The sequence below is a fragment of the Panthera pardus genome, unplaced genomic scaffold (assembly GCF_024362965.1).
Source record: "Panthera pardus isolate Hobbes unplaced genomic scaffold, ASM2436296v1 HiC_scaffold_12, whole genome shotgun sequence".
NCBI lineage: Eukaryota > Metazoa > Chordata > Mammalia > Carnivora > Felidae > Panthera > Panthera pardus.
This window is the reverse complement of record NW_026526677.1, coordinates 58,510,180-58,519,733: the sequence shown is the minus strand read 5'-3', so window position 1 is coordinate 58,519,733 and position 9,554 is coordinate 58,510,180. Positions and strand designations below refer to the sequence as shown.

The window sequence follows — 9,554 nt, the reverse complement described above, 5'->3', positions numbered from 1 at the left end:
AGAAGGCTTCCCACCAGTCCCATAGAGCTTATGAGTTGAAAGCCTTTATCAGAATCCACTGACAACCCTTAGGCTTAGAGGTATGTAAGTAGGGTCAAGGGAACCTTAGAGTAAGGTATGTAGGTTTTTACCACAGACTTTAGCTTCGTTGTTCTCTCTCTCTTTTCATATGTTTTATTTTATTTCTGAGGGAGAGAGAGAGCGAAAGCAGGGGAGGGGCAGAGAGTGAGGAGGCAAGGAGAGGATCCCAAGCAGGCTCCACACTAACAACAGGGAACCTGATACAGGAACTCACCAACCATGAGATCACAACCTGAGCCGAAGTCAGATGCTCAAGTGACTGAGTCACCCAGGCCCTTGCTTTGTCATTATCAACCAGTGATCCCATTGTCCTTATGAGGTCTCAGGTTAAAGAACTCCACCAGGAACTGCTATGTAGATATATCTGGACTTGATGGGCTTGTGACAAATGACTGCACTCAAGATTCTAGCGCTGACAGAGAGCAAAATCCAATGAGGGGCTCATCCACATTTCATACCAAGAATGTTCCTTCACCCACGGTGGCAGGAGGTAGGCTACCACACAAGATAGCCTTAAAGGAGCTACTGAACTAACTAACAAAGTAGCTACTTGATTTTTAATTGACATTTGAACTGAAATGGATGCTTCCCAAGACTTATTCTCTTGGATGGAATATGTCTGCCCACGAAACTCCACAATCTGATTGATGTGATTCATTTATGTTACTTTTTTTTTTTTTAAGAACCAATGGATCTAGGGTTAGAAGGCTGCATAAAAGTTTTGTAATCTAGCTCTTACCCAGATATTAAAATCTCTCTGTAGCATTTCAGCCAAAAAGCCCCCAGCCTGCATACCTCTAGTTATATGGAATCTACTAATTTTCAGGCCAAATTTGTACCTAATGGGATAGTTCTAACTGTAAGAAACTTATTCCATGTGTGGGGCTGAACTCTGGGCTCCTGGAGCTACTAACACTAGCACTAGTTCTTGGTAAGCATGGCTGCCCTTTAACAGCCCTTCAGGTGTTTGTGTCCACTTTTCTTCCCCCAGAGAGGACCAGCTCTTTCAAGCATTGCTCATTAGACACCTCATCATTATGGGCATCTTAGATGTGAAATGAAATTCTAGACTCAAAGAAACTATTGGGATTGAGATCTATGGTTGAAAAGGGAAAGATGAATGTTCTAGCTAATGTTTTCCTGATTGTTCTGGTTTCTAGATATGTGCTGATGGAAGCCATCTGTAATGGATCAGAGAACTACTCACTGGTCTTCTACCTGGTAGGCATCCTGTCTCTGCATGAATCTTTCTTCCTCCCTGTCTTCTTGATTTTCCTCTTAATCTACCTGCTCATCCTGCTGGGAAATGCCTGATCCTGTTGGCTGTGGTGGCAGAGCCCAGCCTCCACAAGCCCATGTACTTCTTCCTGATCAGCTCTGAGCCTTGGACATTCTACTACAACCGTCGTCCCCAAAATGTCATCCTTATTCTTACTTGGGGACCACTTCCTCAGCTTCCCTGCCTGCTTCCTGCAGATGTACCTCTTCCATAGCTTCTCCTGCTCAGAAGCCTTCATCCTGGTGGTCATGGCCTATGACTGCTATGTGGCTGTCTGCCACCCACTGCACTACCCTGTCCTCATGACTCCACAGACCAATGCTGCACTGGCAGCCTGTGCCTGGCTCACTGCCCTCCTCCTGGCCAACCCAGCAGTGGTGCAGACTTCCCACATGGCTTTTGACAACACTGCTCACATCTATCACTGCTTCTGTGACCACCTGGCTGTGGTCCAGGTCTCTTGCTCAGACACCATGCCTCATGGGCTTCTGTATTGCCATGGCAGTATCCTTCTTGCCCCTTGTCCTGGTGCTTCTCTCCTATGCCCACATCCTGGCCTCGGTGCTTCACATCATCTCCCGAGAAGGACGCTCAGAAGACTTCTCCACCTACAGCTCCCACCTCCTGGTGGTTGGCACCTACTACTTATCCATTGCCATAGCCTATGTGGCCTACAGAGCTAACCTGCCACTCGACTTCCACATCATGGGCAATGTGGTATATGCTATTCTCACACCTGTGCTCAACCTTCTCATCTACGTGCTGAGGAACAAGGATGTCAAAGCAGCCATCATCAGAATGGCATGTCCCTGGGACCCAGGGCATTGGAGGGACCCTTGATTCTTAGATGTAGTTAATTCTGTTCCCAGGATACCGGTGTGCTAAAAATAAATTATGTCATCAAAAATGTTTTTTGAAGGGAAGAGTGCCTTAGAGTAGGGCCCAAAATATACCATTGAGACTTCCATTTCCATTAATGATATATTGGCTATGAAATCAACCCTTCTGTGGAAAGAAAAAGGTCAGATAAAACAGAAGAAGTATTTTCTTAAAAGTATCAAAATTATCACCTTCTTAACACGCTGGGCAGTGAGTCAGTCTCATAAAAGTATCAAATAGATTTTTTAATATAATAATGCTAAAATAGTAATAAATATGAGAACACAGAAAAGTTAGTTATTAAGACATGGGTAGAATGTAGATCAATAGAACAGAATAGAGAGCCCAGAATCAGACCCTTAAATATATGAACATGACACAGCAGAGCGGTGTGAAAGATGGACATATAATAAATGGTATTAATACCATCAGGTATCCACATGAAATTTGTCCCTTACCTCAAGCAAGCATTAAATAATCATTAAATATCTAAATATGAAAGGCAAAACTATAAAAATATATAGAAGAGTATAGCTCTCATCTTGGGATGGGGAGGTATTTCTCTTTTTTTAAATGTTTTTATTTTTATTATTTTTGAGAGAGAGAGAGAGAGAGTATGAGCAGGGGAGTGGCAGAGAGAGAGGGAGACACAGAATCTGAAGCAGGCTCCAGGCTCTGAGCTGTCAGCACAGAGCCCAGTGAGGGGCTTAAACTAATGAACTGTGAGATCATGACCTGAGCCAAAGTCAAACGCTTAACCGACTGAGCCACCCAGGCGCCCCAGGGAGGTATTTCTTAAGCAAGATTTTTCAAAAACTCTAGACCTAGGGAAAAAAAAATGATAAATTTGACTGCTTTTAAAATGTAGAATTTCTGTTCATCAAAAGGCACCAAAGAAAGAGTGGAATGCTGAGCTCCAGAACAGAAAAAGTTATTTGCAATGCATATCACCAAGGAAAGGACCCAGGATTCATCCAGAATACAGAGAGAATTAATTCAGGTCAATTTTTAGAAATAGTCAAGTCATAAGGAAAATTAGCAAGATGCTTCACAATCAGGTGACCAGTAAGTCTAAGAAAACACACTCAACCTAGTAGTAACAGGAGAAGTGCAAATTACAACAACAAATAGTTACCACTAGAAAACCCATCAGATGGGCTAAAATGTCCAAGTCTGACAATATCCAATATAGGGAGCATATGGGTTGATGGAACCCTCACACTTTGATAGTGGGAGTGTTTGTAAATACAACCACTTTGGAAAACGCTTCATCACTGTCTTATCATGTTGAAGATCCACATACTTTATTATCTGGCATGGCAGCATTTCTATAACTTGTAAAATTTTCCTTAGATGTAACACTGGATGCCAATAAAATATGGCATACATATGAACTACGTATATGCACTACAACATGAGGAATCTCACAAAGTGTTGAGCAAAAAAATTATGACTCAAAAAGATATATATGATATGATGCCACTTATATAAAGTTTAAAGACAGGCAAGGCTAAACTACATTTTTTTATATTAAATATAATTCATTTTCAAATTGGTTTCCATGCAACACCCAATGCTCATCCCAACAGGTGCTCTCCTCAATGTCCATCACCCACTTTTCCCTCTCCCCAACCCCCCATCAACCCTCAGTTTGTTCTCAGTATTTAAGAGTCTCTTATGGTTTGTCTCCCTCCCTCTCTGTAACTTTTTTTTCCCCCTTCCCCTCACCCATGGTCTTCTGTTAAGTTTCTCAGGATTCACATGCGTGAAAACATTTGGTATCTTAAACTACATTTTTTTATAAATGCATACAGATGGCATACATTGTGAAGAGAAGGCATATTTCTTATAAAAATGAAAAGTGGGGTTCTTTTTTTAAAATTTTTTTAATCTTTATTTACTTTTGAGAGAGAGAGAAAGAGAGACAAACAGCATGAGCAAAGGAGGGGCAGAGAAAGAGGGAGACACAGAATCTGAAGCAGACTCCCAGCTCTGAGCTGTCAGCACAGAGCTCGAAGTGGGGCTTGAACTCACCGACCGTAAGATCATGACCTGAGCCGAAGTCAGATGCTTAACCAACTGAGCCACCCAGGCGCCCCTGGGGTTCTTTTTTAAAAAATTATCTTGTTTATTTATTTGTTTAAACTTACTTATTTTGTGAGAGAGAATGTGCAAGCACGGGAGGGGCAGAGAGAGGATCCCAAGCAAGCTCCTTGCTACCAGCACAGAGCCCGACCCAGCCCAGAGCTCCACGCAGGGCTCGAACTTACAAACCACAAGATCATGACCTGAGCTGAAACCGAGAGTCAGATGGGCTTAACCGAATGAGCCACTCAGGTGCCCCAGGGTTATTTCTGTAAGAGAGGGAGAGGGTTGTAATCAAGGAGGAGCACCTGGGGCCTTATGAGGTGTTGCCAATGTTTCATTCTCCCATGGATGGTGATGACATGGTGTTTACTTTACAATTAAACTGTATATTAGACTTTATATATGTTTGTTCTATGTGAATATTGTATTTTATAATAAACTCTTACAAGGCATCATTCCATTGGGCAGAGGCTACCAAAGTATTTCTCAAAGTTCGCTCCAAGTCTTTCCGTGGGTATGGTGACTTGAGGTGGTTTTCACATTCACAGTAAGCATCAAGCTGCTGAATACAATTTTCCCCATTTGTCCATTCACTTAAGAAAATTTTAATTGGCAGGGTGCCTGGGTGGCTCAGTTGGTTAAGCATCCTACTTCGGCTCAGGTCATGATCTCACAGTTTGTGAGTTTGAGCCCCGTGTCAGGATCTGTGCTCACAGCTCAGAGCCTGGAGCCTGCTTCAGATTCTGTGTCTCCCTCTCTCTCTGCCTCATCCCTACTCATGCTCTGTGTTCTCTCTGTCTTAAAAATAAATAAAACATTAAAAAAAATTTTTTTAAAGAAAATTTTAATTTGCCTTTGGAAGGTGCTAGACCATGCTAATAGAAGCTAGAGATGCAGAGAGAAATCAGGACAGTCGCTGCCCTCAATTTGTTTATGATATCTAGTGAGGAAGACAGACAAGGGCAGAAATAGCACAGTGTGGTTTGGGAGTCCTCATGGAGTTAACAACATGGTGGATGTGGACTGATTGAACGGAAGCCCTGAGCTGCTCCCATCAGAGAAAGAGAGGTTTCATTCTAGAGCTGGCCAGGAGGCTGTGTGGCATGCTGGCTGCTATCTATCATGGGGTGTTGATTTTTAGCTTGGACCCCCTCAGTCAAGAAACGGAGTTCACAATCAAACCCAAAAGACTTTGCCACTCAGTTCTCTTCAGGAATCACACAGGTCAAAAAAAAGTCTCTGGAATGGGCAGAACTACAGCGCCCCCCAAAAAGGCAGGAAGGAAGACCATTCTCAGAAAAGTGAGTGGCACAGACAGTGACAGTTTTGTTGCATGTGTTAAAGGGAAGAAAACCCTCCTTAGAAAATTGTGATAAAGATGCAGCATGTGATTTAGGCAAGGGCATTAACAGAGAGTGAGAATTTCAGTAAATAGCAAATAGCAAATTTCAGTAAATAGCAAAATAGTCTTTAATAGACTTTTAAAGTCACAATGATAACAATTTTAAGTCAAAATTATGAAACAAGGCATCGTTAGTGAATTCTCCCCTCCATTTCTACTCCCTCCATCTGTTTGCATGCCCTTTACATAAATTGTTTTTATTCATATTTTTTCTTTTTCATTTTAATAGAAGCAAATCTGTATGCTTACACACATATGTATAATATATAAATATGGCTATATTATCTCTTCCTTAGGGAAATAGTAGCATTAGCATACTATAAGACCGTTCTGCACTTTGATTTTGAAACTTTAATCAACAGTTTGCAGAGATCAAGTTTTTGTTCAAGGTAAGCAAAAAAATGGGTGGTGAGAGAGGGAGGGGGCATTGCTGGAGTGACCAGCTTTAAGTAGGAACATGAAGAAGAATTAGTCCATGGGAATAGGCGGGAAGACAGACTGTGGGCATGGATGCTGGCAGGTGGGCGGGTGTGCAAAGGGACTCTGTGCATTTCCTTCCTGTTTGCTGGAGGGACAATGGGAAGAGGTATTGTGGATCATGGAGAGAAGAGAAGGTTTGAAAAAGTCATCTGGAAGAGGAGAGGAGGTAACAAACCAGGGACATATTGAATGACCTGTCAGAATCAAGGTCTGTGGATCCCTTTTACACTAAGCTCAGATAAGGTACACCTACATCAGGAAAATACTTTCTTAAAATCCACCTCACTTTTTCCTAAGGGTGCAGGCCTCATCCTGAGTCAGCGTATGTATGACTGATATCCCAATGTTATGGATTCTTCCCAGTGGAGTTTTTCTGTTTTTGTTTTTGTTTTTTTTTAACCAATCATTAGGATAATTACATAGGCCAACTTGTTTTACAGGCAGCAACGATTTGATTTTTTTAAAAATCTGATCGTTTATCTGTCCTCACCAATGGCTACCTATGCTTCTTGTCAAGATAATAAAATCCGTCAGCTAAAAGACATAAGGTCATTTATATAGTAACTATATATGTCATGAGTGTACTATGTGCTATATTGTATATCTCAATGTTACAGGGAGAAGAAGGAAGAAAAAGCACTAAAAAGTGAATTCTAAGATTTCAAAAGCTAGTTTAAATCACTTCTAAACTCAATTACAACGTTAAGCTCTAAAGCTGGCTCCACTTATCAGTTACACGTGGTGAAAATACTTAGGTAGTCATGAGATTATGACTCCATTATAAGAACGATATTTATGGTAATACCATTTCCTCTGCATTAATTCCTTATATTCTTGATGGTAAGTAAAATGCTCCTAGTATGCTAAATTCTTATTTGGGGCTGTTTATATTTCCAGCAGCGTGGTTCAGTTTAATCTCTTTTATCTTCCTCTTATGTGTTCTTCAAATATATTCTGAGAATTGTCTGTGCTACCTTGTCTAGTTTCAACTTTGAAGCCGTCATTATTTCTAAACTAGATTTTTTGGTTCCAAGCCCTATGTGTTTTAAATAACCTGCCCATGTTTTTCTGTGCTATCTTTAAAATAATAAACTCTATCACTGAATGCTACTTCCACAAATATTTGGAAATTAAAGAGCACCCCCCTGAATAATGAATGGGTCAAGAAAGAAATCATGAGGAAAATTGGAAAATATCTTGAGCTAAGTAAAATGAAAACACAGCATACAAAAATCATAGGATGTAGCTAAAACAAGTGCTTTGAGGAAAATGTAGAACTGGAAATGCTCATTAGAAAAAGAATAAAAATTTCAAATTAATAGCCTATTTTTTTCAAGTTTTTATTTTAATTCCAGTTAGTTAACACATAGTGTAGTGTTAGTTTTGGGAGTAGAATATAGTGATTCATCACTTACATACAACACCCGGTACTCATCCCAACAAGTGCCATCCTTAATCCCCATCACCCATTTCAACCAATAGTTAATAGCCTAATTTTTAACTTTAAGAACTTATAAAAGAGGGGCACCTGGGTGGCTCCATCCGTTAAGCATCCGACTTCGGCTCAGGTTATGATCTTGCCGTCTGTAGGTTCGAGCCCTGCATCAGGCTCTGTGCTGACAGCTCAGAGCCTGGAGCCTGCTTCGAATTCTGTGTCCCCATCTCTCTCTGCACCTTCCCTGCTCTCTCTCTCTCCAAAATAAATAAACATAAAAAATTTTAAAAAAAGAACTTAGAAAAGCAAACTAAATTCAAAGCAAGCAGTAGGCAGAAGATAACTAAATATAGATTAGAGTGGAAATAAATGAAAAGAGAATGGAAAGAATTGACAAAACTAAGATTTGTTCTTTGAATACATCAACAAAATTGACACACATTTAGGTAGAGTGACTAAGAAAAAAGAGAGAAGATCCCCAATTACCAAAATAAAAAATGAGAGAGAGAACATTACTATGAACCAAAGAGAAATAATTACAAAATGTCAAAGGAAGAGACCACCACGCCAACTCTGAAACAAAAGGCTGAACCTAATCATTAGCTTAAGCATGGGAATGCTATCATTTATGGCACAGTCTGGTTTGGAGCGACATGGCGAGCTGATCTTACACAGGGTTGTGGACAACACGGAGATGAGAGGCTGCTGGGCCTTCAGGGGTGCCAGCATCGAGGGAATGGTTTGCATGTAGCGGTGGAAGTGTGGTTTGCTGGAGTGAAGCTGTTGCTGGGCGGCTGACTTTTCAACTGGCTGGCTTTCAGGAGCTTGCATGCTGGTGGGAAGCAGTCATTAAACAATACAACAGGTTTAAAACAAGTTCTGAAGACTATGTGTTACCATGGCTATAGAACAGCCTGTCATTTCCTAGAAGCCTGAGAACACTTTTCTTCTCAGAGGTAATGAAGTAAATCATATTTTATCCCATGATGTTATACTAGTAAGTCTTAAAATGTTGGCTTTTTACAAAGAAATCCCAGCCAACAGTTTAGCTCTCCTGTTTTGGGCTCACTTTTGTAAGTAAAACAAAAGAAAATTGGGAACCTAAAAGGAAGCAAAGTCTTGGTTTTTGTTTGTTTTCTCCTACCTACTGCAGTTCTACTGACCATTGGGCTCCATGTGACTGCTTCCCTCCAAGAAATCACACCCCTTCGTTAGTTTCATCGGGGACATCCTGGAAAGCCCTTAGTCCTTCTCATGCTGCCAAAAGCTGGCTCTGGGTGGTTTTTTGTTTTGTTTTTGTACAGACCTGGTTAAAAAAAAATTTTTTTTGAAGTATAGTTAACACACAATGTTATAACATAGTGATTTGGCAAAGTCTACACGTTATGCTATGCTCCCAAGTGCAGCTACCATGGTTCTGGGTGTTTGTTAAGGAGCTCTGTAGTGTCTGAACAAAACAGAACAGAACAAAAGAATCCACCTAACAGTCCGGTGGTTCTGCGGGATTCTTTGCCTTTAACTTAAGAATGGTTAGATCTTCTCCTCCAGAAAAACCTTCAGCATTTACCTTTATGGCACTGAAGCAAAGATCCACATATACAAATTTATCCCAAACCAAAATTCCTCTCTTCAGTCGGAAGGAGAAGATCTGGAGAGGACAAAATAGCAAAAAAAGTTCTGGTTTGTTATTCAAAGAAATTTCCAAAACCATCTTCAGTCCCATTGTGACATTGGTTAGATCAGAAGTGGTTGTAGTCTCTGCTGTATCATTCTTTTGGTTTCCATCAAGCTGCCAATGGCTTAGTAATCTTGCGTCCTGCAGTTGTGTATCTACAGTCGACATCTATTATGCAGGTCCTTTCTGTGGGCTGAAATGAATCGCTCGTGCATGGTCTTCCTCTGTTCTGGGC

At 40.9% G+C, this 9,554-nt stretch overlaps 1 pseudogene; it reads left to right on the top strand.

Annotated features, from left to right (window-relative positions):
* The first annotated feature begins 1,251 nt into the window (after positions 1-1,251).
* On the top strand, positions 1,252-2,200 carry LOC109267039 (olfactory receptor 2AT4-like; annotated as a pseudogene).
* The last annotated feature ends 7,354 nt before the right edge of the window (positions 2,201-9,554 follow it).